Here is a 14,596-nt window from a genome sequence, read left to right on the forward strand (position 1 = left end):
CTGTACACCTGGTACGGTGATATGAATACATATCTTTATACAGTATAAATCAGCTCATGCAGCCCGTAAATCGCGTGACATCTGTGTGGCCACCCCCTACTCTGTATCCCTCCCTTCTCCCCACTGCCCGCTGTGAAAACAGACGCTGATCCGTGCAGCAGCGTTGAGGGCCTCATGTAAGCCTTTTCCTCCTGATCATCTTTCCTGACCCTTTGCTCCTCTGTCTCCGTTACTTTCTCACCCCTATCCTCGTACTTTGCCATTCGTTGTCTTCTCTTTTCCCGTCCATTTTTCCTTTCCTAAATATTTATCCCTGACTCTACTCCCCTTTCTGCGCCACGCGTCAACAACAGTTGCTCGTAATATTTGCAAGAAGTCATTCATACCATGAGTGTAATTCGGCTGAACCCAGGACGTGTTTTTGGTTTTTCGGAAGTATTTGTTTGCCGTAAGGGTTTGTCCAATGCTGCGTCTCCCACCGTTATGTAGTTTTATAATGCCTCACATTTTTTCCGGTTAGCGGTGGCTATTTTAGCCCACATTATGGGAAATCGCTAATGGATAATTTATTTTGCCATGCATGTTTTTAATGGCTAAGCCTTTGTGCGACGAAAATAACGGCTTTACATTTCATTGGCATTTATTAAATAAACGTACTTTTGAGTCTTAACATGTGAGACTGCAGTACACAGAATAGGACTAATGGAGGCCCACATTGTAAAATACATGATGAAGTTTTACACGTTTTGTTGTTGTTGTTGTTATCATCATCTTATACAGTACCGCAATAACCGTTGGTGGAAATTCCACGTTTGTATGGCAAGGGCCAGGCCAGCTGCCTATGGCGGGAGGTTCGTTGTGCATTGGTTCCCACACTGCCCTTTCCACCTGGAATTTTTCGTTTGATTTTGTGCCATAGCTAACATCCACCCCATAATACAGTTTTCAGTTTTTCAGTTTATTTATTTTGGTATAGCCCTGTGAGCCATTCGGCTCTTGAATCGGGTGCAACCACAACAAACAAAAAAAACAAAAAACAAAAACACGAACAAGAAAAACATCTTAAAGTGACTACGTGACTGTGCAAACAGAAAATCCATGAAAAAAACAGCAAAATATTCCTGAAAAGAGCACCGTACACCAACGCTGTGTGCAAAAAATCCCAGTGGGATGCAAGTCAAACAACAACAACAACCACAAGAAAACTTAGATTAAGGCCATCAGTCTAACTCCGTACTACAAAAAAAAATAAACATGATGTCCAAACCAAAACACTTTTCGAAATCACTAAAAAATAAAGCCATAATTGCAACGTAACAGTGATCATAGAGACTGTGACCGAATTTTTACAATAAACTACATAAATAACATGTAACACCAAATCCTAGAGCCATAGCTGGCTGCATGAGTTACTCCACTGCCTTCTTCAACCCACCCTGACCGGCGTGGAGAAGTGTGGTCAAATAACCATCATGAACAACATCATCGGTGAGGCCTTTATCCCCCAGTGGATCAAAGGGCAAGGGCCAATCTTTTAAATAAGCGTGGAGAGGCGCACGCTTGGAAATACACGAGAAACGGGACGCAAGTTCGAGACATCATATTGATTATGTAGAAAATTAAGCGGGCTTGGGTAGGATTCGTGACAAAAAGGAATGATAGCCTGCGGTCGAGACTGCAGTGGCAGCGAAAGGAGGGGGAAATGTTGGAGATGACATCCACTACAGAGATGGGGTGACGTACACAGTTGCTGGATTTATTCAAGCGGTGCAAGGCTGCAGTAACGGTTCAGGGACGATAAAATATATACCAACATGTGGGAAGTCAACATTGGTTGTACTATGGATTGACTGGACTCTGCCGTGGGAATGTAGAATGTCCATCACTGGCTTAGAGCCATCGGTGGAGATGAGCGCTGCTCTGGCGCTCACTGTATCAGGTGAGATGATTTTGAGGAATCGCGATTTGAGACTTTTTAGTTTCAAACCTGTCGGCTCCGTAATAAAAACAATGGCTTTGGAATGAAATGTCAACTGTGGTCATTGGCCTGATTTCATGTGGTAAGTCTCGACTTGGAAGAGCACTCAATGTTGATGCACTGTCTAGATACGACCGCATCTAAAGACGCAGCAGAGAAAAAGTGGGAATACTTTCTTCTTTAGAGAGAGGCAGTCAGGTATAGGCAGAAGAACAAATCAATATCTGGACTAATGAGCAGGGGTGAGGAGTCGAACAGCGCAAATTCAATGTGAATCCTGCACTTCGCAGAACTACCATCCCTGGAATTGCTTCTTAGCCACACGTTGTCGTGTGTGTTTTCAGGAACTGAAGAAGCTCCCAGCAAGTTCATCGAAAATCGGGGACATCATACCGAGCGAACAGCGCGCGGTACACCTCGAGAACATGTCTGATGGTTTGATATATTATTTATTTAGTTTTTTACTACCTCGTTTATATTGCCTACGTGATGTTTTTTTTTTAATATGCCGTTGTTGGGAACCAGGGTGTAATCGCTCTGTGGTCGGGCGGCGACAACTCGGATCCAAACGCAGGATTGATTCTCAGCGGGTTGCCGGCTCAGCCTCTCTAACACGGCATTAGTAGCGCTCCGGCCCCTGATCCATCCGGCCACCTCCTCGCCCTGGAATTTTGAGACGGGAGGGCTGTCTCGCTCCTCTCTCTCGGTGATGGGGTGCTCAGCGGCAGTGATGGATCCCTGCCTGGCTCGTGAGTGTTGGAGCTGGGGGGGGGGGGGGGTGGCTTCCCACTCACTCTCCGTGCGTTTGAGCGAGCGGGGCTGTGATGTGTCCCCGTGTGTAGTTTGACATCACGAGAAGCCCTCCACTGCCTCCTTCTGCCTCGTTAAGCCCCCTGTAAAGCCCATAATGGCGATGGCCTGAGGCCGGACTTGTGGCATCTTGGGCAAGAAGCTGGCCATAAAGGGGTTGTTTTTTAAGCTGGGAAAAAAAAACAATGTTCGAGGTCTCTGCTCGAGAGTCCGTGATCGCTGATGACGACGTGTGGAGGTGTTTTGCGAAGAGGTGGAACGATGCGTCGATTAATCATGGCAACAGATCCACAGGCGCACGGCAGAAGGCGCCGCCTTGTGCTTGCGAGATGCGATTATATAACTAGGGGTTATATAATCGCATCTCGCCAGGAAAGTCACAAAAAAATGCACACGAACGACGCGTTCACGCAAGCACCCGATGCTCCGTTTTGAAGTTTTAAAATTAAACATATTTGAATTGTATTATGTTTTGAATTAGATAATTTATTTCTTCATTAAGAGCTTATATCATTTTACATCTGGAAGACTTAATTGAAAACGACATTTCGTGTGAATTTTCTCTCGTCGTTAAGTAGACGGCCTTGCTGGGGGTACGGTTCACCTGTTTGGGATTGCGGGATCGAGATAAGGCGACACGGAGCTGCTGGCCGTGCGAGAAGACCGCCGTCTGCAGATCGACACCAACGTGATCGAACGTCTGTCCCTGCGCCTCCGTCGTTCATGCAGGGGGCACGTGGTGGTTTACAGCGCCCCCTGCATGAAAACGATGGAAAGTGCAGCGTTCATCACCTAAATAAAGTTGTGCGCTTATATAAGAGTATAATTTATTATTCACACCTAGTTGGTGTTTGATCGAAGCAGTCGCTTCGTCTGACCGCTTCTTTGCAGCAACAATAGGCGCTACATTCACCATTAATTGTACAAGTTCAGGGTATCTGAACCATTTGCACAGATTCCCGAATCGGGTCGTGACATCCGAATTGTGACACTTCGTAGAATCGTGAAGTGAGGCCAATCGTCGCTTGCCTACTGACCACTGACATCTGCCAATATAAAATAACTACGATAAAAGGGAAATCCATATGGTAACCTAGAATTATATAAAAAAAAACGTTTCTGAAGCCATTAATCTAAAACAATGGCGGGTTTCCAAGAGGAATCAGCGAGCGCGAACAAATGACGTCATGCATGCAGAGCCTCCGTTTATGTTTAAAAAAATTCGCTTGCAGTTACGAGCCAGTTTGGATACCTCACAAAATGGACAATTGGTTAAAATATTGACGTCTCGTTATGCATACGTTTATTTATTGCTCAGAACGACGTTGGGCCAGGCAAAGGGGGGAACTCGATCGAAACAAAATTCAACTGCTCGAAACCAGTGGTTCTTAACAAAGTAGTTGTACTCTCTAGGGGGGTGCCTTGTCACAGCTCCCTAGGGGGTGCGATATGACCTTGCTGGTGGTGCGAGACGTGGCCTAGATTATTTTTTTGAATATAAATTTGATTGAAACGCAAATTCAGCACGGGCACGTAAGTACAACTACTTTGTGTCGTCAAACCTCTTTATTGATTAACTTAATACATTTTTTAGGGATTGAGAACCAAAGCGGCGCAAGGCTGCGGTCAAGGTTTAAGGTGAAGGTTTAAGGTTTAAGAATCACTGTTCTGAACGATACCCTTGCCCTGCGCCCAGTGGCGCAGCATGGCTAGGCATGGGCCCTGGTGCAAGGCACGAGATGGCCCTCTTCCTGTCCAATGTCCTCCCCTCTCTTTCCAAAGCCCAACATCTGGGTCCCTCCAGCCCATGGGTCTTAGTGCAGTTACACCGCCTGCCCTCGGTAGCGACACCAATGGCCACATTATAACCATAACTCGAGAATTCAACATTGCCCCATGATCCTCTGAGAGAAACCATAATCCTCTTAAATTAGCCATACGGTATCAACATGCATATGCATAATCATAGACTCTTGGGGTAAGTGCTGTTAGGGAGCACCTATTATAGCCTACATGGCACAGGAGAAGTACTATGGCAATCATCAGCACCACACAAACACGCACAGACAACAAACAATGGCATCATTGTGCCCCTTGTTGGCAGATACATGGAAATTATTATTTTGAAGGTCTTGGCCTGAAAATCAATTTAGCTTCTCACGGATTGAGACGGATCGCTTGGGTTTGCTTCGAGATCGCCTACCGAAATGGGGGTGGGGATCGGTGGTGGTGGTGGAGGTCTTTGTGTGGGCGGGGGGTAACAGAAACTCACGACCACCTTCTTTTCGTCGTCTGGTCGTTTTCCGTTCGCTGCGGAGAGAAGTAATTCTGACTCGCCACTGGAATTATCTGTGGTCGGTTGTCGGATTCACACCACAGGGCGCTAAACATCGGCAAGCCGCCCGCACCACTGACCCGGCACCAAAAAAAAACATTTGAACCAACACTAACCACTGCTGCTCTCCAACAATGTTGGGACTGTGATTAATTGATAAATCATGAAGATGCCACTTTGTTTGTCAACCTGAGTTGTGTGTCAATATCACGTTCTTGGGAGAGCTCGGGCTACTCAGAACAAGTTGAGTTGGTACTCCTTGGTTCTATTGGGTAAAGTCACGTAGGTGAAAATAAAATGACAAAAAATCACGACGTTTCGGCCACAACACAAGCGGCCTTCATGTTGTGGCCGAAACGTCGTGATTTTTTGTTATTTTATTTTCACCTACGTGACTTTACCCAATAGAACCAAAGAGTATGGATCCTAGCAGTCACGAAAGCTTTAAATCTAGAACTTGAGTTGGCTCTCCCGTGAACACATGGTTGTTTTGATTTAAAGCTTTCGTGACTGCAGGGATTCATATTATTGGTTCTTTCGGTAAAGTCACGTAGAAGGGAAACAATAAAATAATAAAAATAGAAAACAATGAAATTCTCACGACGTTTCGACCGCAACACAAGCAATCATCATCAGGTGTGAAAACCACACTTGTGAAAACCACACCTGATGATGATTGCTTGTGTTGCGGTCGAAACGTCGTGAGAATTTTATTGTTTTCTATTTTTATTATTTTATTGTTTCCCTTCTACGTGACTTTACCGAAAGAACCAAGAATACTATGGTTGTTGGTTGCTTGAGCCATTGGCCCAAAAATGGCTTATCGGTATCTTCCAGGGGAGGGCAAATGCTACCAATGACTGTATTTGAGAATGGTATGTCTCGATCACAAACTCAATCGGTGGCAAGGTCACGGTGGTAGTCATTCATGAGGAGAACATGTCATTTAAGAATCATATGTTTGACAAAGACTATCGTTCTATTGTGAAATGAATCGTGTGCCGAATATTCGTAAAATGTCTAAAGAAAGTGTGTTTATTTAAAACGGATAGTTTACACGCTATAAGGCGTGTGCCACCTTGCTCAGCGTTGGAGTCGATTGCATCCAAGTGAAAAATTCATATTGATTCTTTTATAGTCAAACAATCTGTGCGCGAATGTCTTACAAAGAGCCTTGGGTCTCAGTGGTGATGCCACACCCCTGTTATTCGGCACTTTTGAATCGGGGGTCGATGGTTAACTCAGTGATCATCGTGTGATGAACAATCCAACACCTACACAGGACGAAAGGGAGGTTGCTGATGGCTTGGTGTGAATTCTTGAAGGTCACAGTTCAGTATGTGTCCGTTTTCTCCAGGCATTCCGTTTTTACTCCCACACGCAGCATGTTTTGTTTTTTAAACCAAACATAATTACAATTATAACTAACCTATAAATACGTTCAAAACGCTCCAAGTTTCCTAAACGCACGACCTCGAGTTGACGGCTCACTGAAGCAGATCTCATCGAACTGCTCCTGTGGCGAAATTTTTTTGAGTGCAGAAACCATTTGCCACCTCCATAGCTATATGGGGGGGGGGGGGATTTAATTTTCCACAATTGCAACTTCTCTGAGCTGGAATGTAACCACATTCCATGAAAGCCATTGGTGCCTGAGCTGAGACTATCAACTCACTTCACTTGAGAACTCGGTTTAATCACGGGCGGCTGAAACCCGAATCTTAGCGGTACCATATCGGGGCCCTCAGCCAACCCGGGCCCCTTCTCCTTTGCAAAAAACACACGCACATTCAGGAATTAGTCGCGAAACCCAATGCATGGCGCTCGTACAAAAGTCTTGAGAATCAGTGAGGTATTTTTGAATAATAGGAGACCTATTGCTAGTGTTATTTCAACTAAATAATTTCCTTTGCTCAGATGTATTAGCTGTGCTGATTGTGACAGCCCAAGTTTACCTTCGCTAAGTGGAATGCCACTGCTTCTCCTCTGCTGCTCCCATTGTCTAGATCTTGGAGCCCCATCCATCTAGTTATCGATGCTGCTGGCTCCCCTGCCCATGTTCAAGTCCCGCGGCTCAAGATCTCCATCTTTGCCCACAGCTGTCTTGTCTCTAGACATATGAAATTCGGTATTTGCTGCGTAGGTTTTCGCATTTGCCTTGTCACAGCTCAGCAATGCGTTTTTCGGGATGTACAGCGTGTTTTTCGGCACGATGTCCGACGTTTGGCTCCATGTGCCGGGACCTTAATGAGGAACTGGAGAAAAACGTCACCTCATCGTTCGGAACAACACGCGGGGCAATCAAAACACACACATCGGGGAGCTGTGCAACACAACCGCAAAGACCTTCGTGATGATGGTGTTGCCAAAAAAAATACATTCTTCGAAACGAGAGTCTGGTCAGAGGTGTTAGTCTCAGCTCAGGCACCAATGGCTTTCATGAAAATATGATTTTCCCAACTGGCCACAGGGAATTGAACCTAAGCTACCAGACACGTCGGCCGATTACTTGCCCAGTCGCACGTCAAATCCCTTCAAGCCGCCCAGCCACTTCCACCGTGTCAGAAGTATCACAGCGCCTGACACGGTTTTGCACCACCCTAGCGGGGATTTACTTTTCAACTCTGTAGTCCTATCGTCCTTCCCCCGCGCCTCCGATCTGCACGGTTGGCTACTTTCGGTGCGAAAGAAGTTCGCCGTACTTCTTCGGCACGGTACCGTCAGTGCCCAAGGATTCATTTCAGCCGGCTCTGTGCGGGTTTGTCGACCCGAGGAAAGCATTTTCAGCACCCGGCCGTCCGCGTCCGGCATATCTCTCGCTCTGATTGCTCGATCAGCGGGTCGCGTTCCGGTGGGGTAAAGTGTGGGTATTCTCACTGCTTGCCAAGACGTCTCGCCAGCGTGGGAAAAAAAAAACAGTTACTCAAAAACACCTCTCGAGCTCCCTCGAGCGGAAGCCCTTCCACCAGCAGTGGCGTGGGAAAGCAGTTGCAGGGCTGCCCCTTTACCTGTGGCTGTGGCTAGCAGTCACATGGCCACCCATTCGTACCTGCGATTAGCACGGTTGTCTACGCACGGCGCGAAAGAAGTTGAACATACACACTTTCCATTTGCCAGTCACCCAAAAGAAACACACGGTGAGAAAAATGATGCCGCAATTGTTCCAAACCACCACCACCAACAACAACAACCACGGCCGCTGTTGGTTGCCCTAGCCCAGAGCAAAAAATCAAGAGCAACACAACGTCAGCAATTGAGCATTATGCACAGCGCTATTCTGCCCGTCGCTATTCTCGCTGGTCGCGATTTGTTCGAGCTGCGTGTGGCGTGGGAATCGACACGTCGCGCACGGCTCCACCGAGCGAGACCGATCGCTCGGGTTATGATGTTGGAGGGGCTGGTGGGGGTGGATTATGGGGCGGGACAAATGAGAAGACGATAGGGGGAACAGTATTGTTGGAGACAACTCGAACGTCAAATACGGACTCTGCGATGCGTTTTCGGGCTGCACCACGTGTTGTTTCGGCGCGATGTCCCAAGTTTCGCTCCGCGTGCTGGTCGCTTCTTCATGCAGCAGTAGAGTGATCATGCCTGCTGCTGTTGCTGATGATATTGCCCATTATTATCATTCGAGCTAAGAGCTGACCACTCTGTGCCTCATTAGGCGCACATCTGAGTGACCATCACTGCTGACCGATGCACAGCCTCGCATCGGGACACCCGGCTCTCACCCAGCCCTCACCCAGCCCTCACCCAGCCCTCACCCAGCTCTCTCCCAGCTCTCTCCCAGCTCTCTCCTACCTCTCACCCGGCTGTCACCCAGCCGTCTCCCAGCTCTCACCTAGCCTGCTCCCAGCTCTCACCCACTTCTCACCCAGCCCTCACCCAGTTCTCACCTAGCCTGCTCCCAGCTCTAACCTTATTCTCACCCAGTACTCACCTAGCCTGCTCCCAGCTCTCACCTTACTCTCACCCAACTCTCACCCAACTCTCACCCAGCTCTCACCCAGCTCTCACCCAGCCATCACCCAGCCCTCACCCAGCTCTCTCCCAGCTCTCTCCCAGCCCTCACCCAGCTCTCTCCCAGCTCTCTCCCAGCTCTCTCCCAACTCTCTCCTACCTCTCACCCGGCTGTCACCCAGTCGTCTCCCAGCTCTCACCTAGCCTGCTCCCAGCTCTCACCCAGTTCTCACCCAGCCCTCACCCAGTTCTCACCTAGCCTGCTCCCAGCTCTAACCTTATTCTCACCCAACTCTCACAAAGGTCTCACCTAGCCTGCTCCCAGCTCTCACCCAGTTCTCACCCAGCCCTCACCCAGTTCTCACCTAGCCTGCTCCCAGCTCTCACCTTACTCTCACCCAACTCTCACAAAGTTCTCACCTAGCCTGCTCCCAGCTCTCACCTTACTCTCACCCAACTCTCACCCAGCTCTCACCCAACTCTCACCCAGCTCTCACCCGGTCCTCTGCCAGCTCTCTCCTACCTCTCACCCGGCTCCCACCCAACTCTCACCCAGCTTTTGCCACCACGAAATGTTGTGCAAACATAACTATTTCCGCTTGTGCCAAGGACTCCCCCTCCCTGCCATCTCTGCACCATCGCCGCCTTTCATCTGCCGCGAGACGGATGATCCCGTAATTGCCCCCGGATGCGCTCCAGGTTGCACCGTGTAAATCTGCCAGGGATGGCCTTGCAAATCCCTCCGTGCGACCCTCGCCGCTCGCGGTATTTCTTCGGCACGTTTCGGATTTTGACTGCGATAGATGCAGGGAGAAAGAGGAAAGGGAGTGGAAAGGGGTGGTGGGCTGGGGGGGGGGGTGCTGTAGGGCGCTGTGGGGGGGGAGGGGGGGGCTGCACTCAATCGTCGATGCTCGAGCAGGCAGGGGGATGTCATTAGGGAGCGCATTTCCACCGCGCGTGTTTGCAGGGATCAATGAGGAATTCTCGTCAGAGTCTCGCTCCGCTCCAAACGTCTCCTTTGGCGGTCCTCGGTCAGTGGTGGAAATTCCACATTCCTACGGTGGGAGTCAGTCACATTGTAGCACAACAGTTAGTTGGCTATCATTAAATGGCACTTATTTAATCAACCCCTGAAAGATTATAATGATGATGACAATGTGTAGTCTTTATAGGTCCCTGCACCACTCTACCTGGCGATCTGACTTAAATTCACGGCCATGGTGCATAATATCTGAAGCATGGTCATACAACCCCCATAAATGACACGACACTGGGATATAATTATCCAGCAGTGGCTTGTCAAAAGGCTGAAAATATTGTTGATTTATTATTACATTGACTGCAAACACTCTCACACAATAGATATCCCGTTCAATCTGGACAGACTTTTGGAAAAGGATTGTGAGTGATCGCATATTGAGGAACTGTCTTTTCACACAGGACTTAGGAGGTACCGCCCATTTGCCAATCTATAGCTGGATTAAGGCCTTCCCTCAGCTGCCCCTGAGGTGGCTTGACCACCTGAATGTGAAACTGTAGGTGTTGCTCTGGATCTACATCAGCCACTACGAAAAAATAAGATGGGCCTTCCCACGCCGTGCGGAACGTGGGGGACATTTGACCATACTTCACCAGGCTGGTCAGTGTGGGTTTGTGAAGAGTATCTTATAGACCAGTGGTTCTCAACCAGTGGGGGGGGGGGGGGGGGGGGGTAAGCGGGCCCCTGAGGGTACGTGAGGTGATTTATAACCGTGTGAAATTAGATAATGCACGAGAATCATTGGTGAATAATCACGTATGAATCTGCCAATATAAAATAACTATGATACAATTTTAATCCACACGGTCACCTCGAATGATATGAAAGACCTTTCTAAACTCATTGATCGTCAACAATGTGGTTTGCCAAGAGTAACCAGCGAACACGAACAAATGACGTGAAACATGCAGAGCGTCCGTTGATTTTGTTTGTATTCGATTCCAGTTACAAGCCAGTTAGGATGCCTCACAAAATTGACAATCGGTAAAAATATTGATGTTCACTAGTCATACATACATTTATTTATTTCTCAGAACCACGTTGGGCCAGGCAAAGGGAGAACTCGGTTGAAACTAAATTCAACAAGGGGTACAGTCGCCAAATGAAACAGATTGTGAATCACTGGTACTGGAACATTGGGAGCATCACATTCCATTACGTTAACTGGAATTTGCTTACAAGTGCCCTCTGCGGCCCACAACGTTCTGGCCCGATGCCGGTCCTGTGGCGGTGGTCGTCCATGGGAGCACGAGCCAGGCTTTACAAACCCCGCTTAGCTTTCGTGATTTGACGCGACGCGACCGGGCGCATTCCGGGTGGCTTGTTTCGCGGGGCACTTAGAGAGGGCGCTACTCTGTAATTCTGTTTGCCGCTGGAAATCCCGCGCGTTTTTTTTCTGCAGTCACCGTTTATTTACAAACAGGCGGCCGTAATCCACCATAAACATCTCTCTAAACGGCGAGCGGAATGCCACCGAAGATATTTTTGTTGTTGTTGTTGTTGGTGGTGGTGGTGATGGATCGTCGCGTGGTATTTTCGATGGCCCAAATTTGCTCGGCCTGGGAGATAGCCAGAAGATATAGAGTCCAGCAAGTGAGTTCCCGAACCTTCTGCGTGGATTATGTGAGCGATTCCACCCCTCCCACCCCTGGGAATGAAGTTAATAATAACTCTGACAATGGGAAAACAATAATTCTCAGAATCAGAATCTTTATGTATCCTGGATGAATCCGATGAGCTACGAAGCTCTGTTTCACATGTCCAGTAAAATATATATAGCCCCTTGTCAATCCACCGCTGTGGCTGTCGGTCATTTGGGGGCAATTGTGACCGTACGTCAACAACGTTCGAATCAATCCCGTACCACACCTGGACGGTGTGACGCGCCAAATCGGCAGAGATGACATCGAGTTCATCTCCATTGACGCAACAGATAACAATGACCAAACATCTCAGCGAGGGATCCTCCTGAACGGAACAGACAATTTAGGTCCGGTGACGCCTTCTTCGACGAATAATGGGTGAGTAATTTTTTTTATTTTCTCGGAGCAGCGGTGGCGCAGTGGTTAGCGCACTGCGCCGATACCAACCCGGCCGTCTGAGTTTGATTCCCGGCGACGGATAACACCATCGGCGCGTGATACACTGAACGGGTTCTCGTGCTCACCTTTACCGACCCGCGAAGTATGGTCAAACAACCCCGATAACTGACATGGCATGGGGAGGCCTTCATCCAGCAGTGGATTGACAAAGGGCTGTGAACTACTGTAATTTATTGTCCTTCCCATGTCTTCGCTTTGAGAAGCGACAGAAAGCCAAACATCGCGCCTTTGGCACTGCTTTATCACTCACCCTCTCTATGCCCGCTCACCAAAGACAAAGATCCCGTATAGCCTTTAACAGACTGTTGTCGCAAGTGCTGTTTGCCAGCACGGCACACGAGGAGGTGGGTGGTCAGCACCACGCCCGGCCGCCTTTGTCTCCCTAGTGGCGACATTCACACATCGCACCGGGTACTCGAGGCTGAGTCGACCTAGGGGAGTCCCGTGACCGGTTCAGATAGATAATATAATCGTCACTGGTGTTGGCCGTGAGCATTAATCGAACTCGTTCGTAGCGCAGAGCGCTAACCGCTGAACCACCGCTCCCCCACACCACTCACCACCACCACCACTCTCGTCACTCCCCTGCCACCCCATCCTCCCCTGCCCCCCCCCCCCCGCCCTCCCATGCCCTACCCCCGTCCCACAAACAATCACCGGGCTCTCCACAAGCGTCAGCGCGAGTACTGAAAGTCGGGCGAATCCACAAGGGCTTATCCGCGACCCCGGGAGTCAGAGGTCTCCTTAGCCGAGGCCCCGATGTCACCGGACTTAGGGAGCGAGCGAGGGGCCGCTCTGGCAGGGGATTAGGAGTGGTAGGGGAAGGGGGGAGGCGATTCTGTTCGGACTGCGTTAGCCGCCTCTCAAGAACCGTGGCAGAAGTGACCCTCGTCAGTTTAACACGGAGTTAAGCTTTCGCGGCCGAAATTATCCATAATAGACGGGTTCCTTTTTTTGGGGGGGGGGGTGGGGGGGGGGGTTTAAATCGCGTAAATTTGAATGTGTTTACGTGACAAACCTTACTCATTTGGCTGCGTCGAGTGGTGGCGGGTTTAACGGCACAGTTATATTCACGCGATGCCACCCGTTGCTCTCAACTGCTTAGACGTGGAGCTCGTTCATAACCAACCGATAGGTGATTTGGGCCCAGTGGGGACCCGGAGTGCAGAGTTGTATACGGAGGGATGTATCGTTATCATCGTTATCATCATCATCATGATGTGCAGCGTAGATCATCGTCGTCATCCATCGGGGCTTCGTCACAATCGGGTCGCCGTTTGTGCACGGTGTCCGACGTTTCGCTCACCGTGCTGGGCGCAGTTGTCATCAGTTCCCAAAGCGAAACGTCGCGCAGCTTGTCAAATAGCACGATTCGTAATTATTATTATTATTCTGTCTCCTTAGGCACGGACGGATGGCCGAGCGCGACTGTTTATATCACGATTTATAATTCTAAGCCCTTTGTTAATCCACTGCTGGATGAAGGCCCTCCCCACGCCGCTGCGGTCAGCCGCGGTTGTGTCAGCGCCGGTCGGTGACGAGGAGAGCCCAGGACCGGTTTCAGACTTGGCACAAATGTTAGCAGCCATGGCTGGGAATTGAACTCGGGCCGCCGGGTTCGTGGCACATTACGTTAACCGATGCCAGCGCTCCGCCATAACATACCTACCCAGACGAAACGGTGCGCGTATGGAGCAGCAATGTTGATGCAAGGGAACACAACCGATCGTGCTTTTGCTCGACTGGGCGATTCGCTGTACTGTCTTACTGTGTTTAGGGAACAATGTACGTCTCTAACAGTATTTTTAATTCATGTTTTCTCTCTGTTTACATGAAACCCCGCTCGTTGCGGCGTCACGCCGGAATTGATGAGCGGTGGCCCCAGGACTCCCTTGCGAGCGAGATGTGAATCTGCACGTGCTCTCACCTGGTTAAATAAGATCCCTTATCTCTCCAACACAGCCCCGGAATTGTTCACGCCCACCTCACCCACCCGCCCGCCCAGGCCCCACCTCCCACATTACCACTCCCCCCCCCCCCAATCCAACACCGGCTGCTCGCGAAATCCACATTTGAGTGACATTTCAGTTGCGATAACGAACACCAAATCATTGCCTACTGCATAAATAATGAGACACTAGGGTAAGGTGATGTAATGTCGGCTTATGTTGTTGCGCATACTGTATATATGTTCCCTTTGACGACGCGAGCGGAAGATACCCCTGCGATGACTGACAAACTCGATTAGTTCATTTACAGATTTTGGGTCTTTCAGCTGCTGGATTGAGGCCTCTCCATGCTGCGTTGTAAACGGGCGGTTGTTTGGTCATACTTCATCACGCTGGTCAATGTGAGTTGGTAAAGAAGGCGGC

The sequence above is a fragment of the Petromyzon marinus genome, chromosome 3 (assembly GCF_048934315.1).
Source record: "Petromyzon marinus isolate PM22_M1 ecotype Great Lakes invasive population chromosome 3, UKy_Petmar_22M1.pri1.0, whole genome shotgun sequence".
Classification (NCBI taxonomy): Eukaryota; Metazoa; Chordata; class Hyperoartia; order Petromyzontiformes; family Petromyzontidae; genus Petromyzon; species Petromyzon marinus.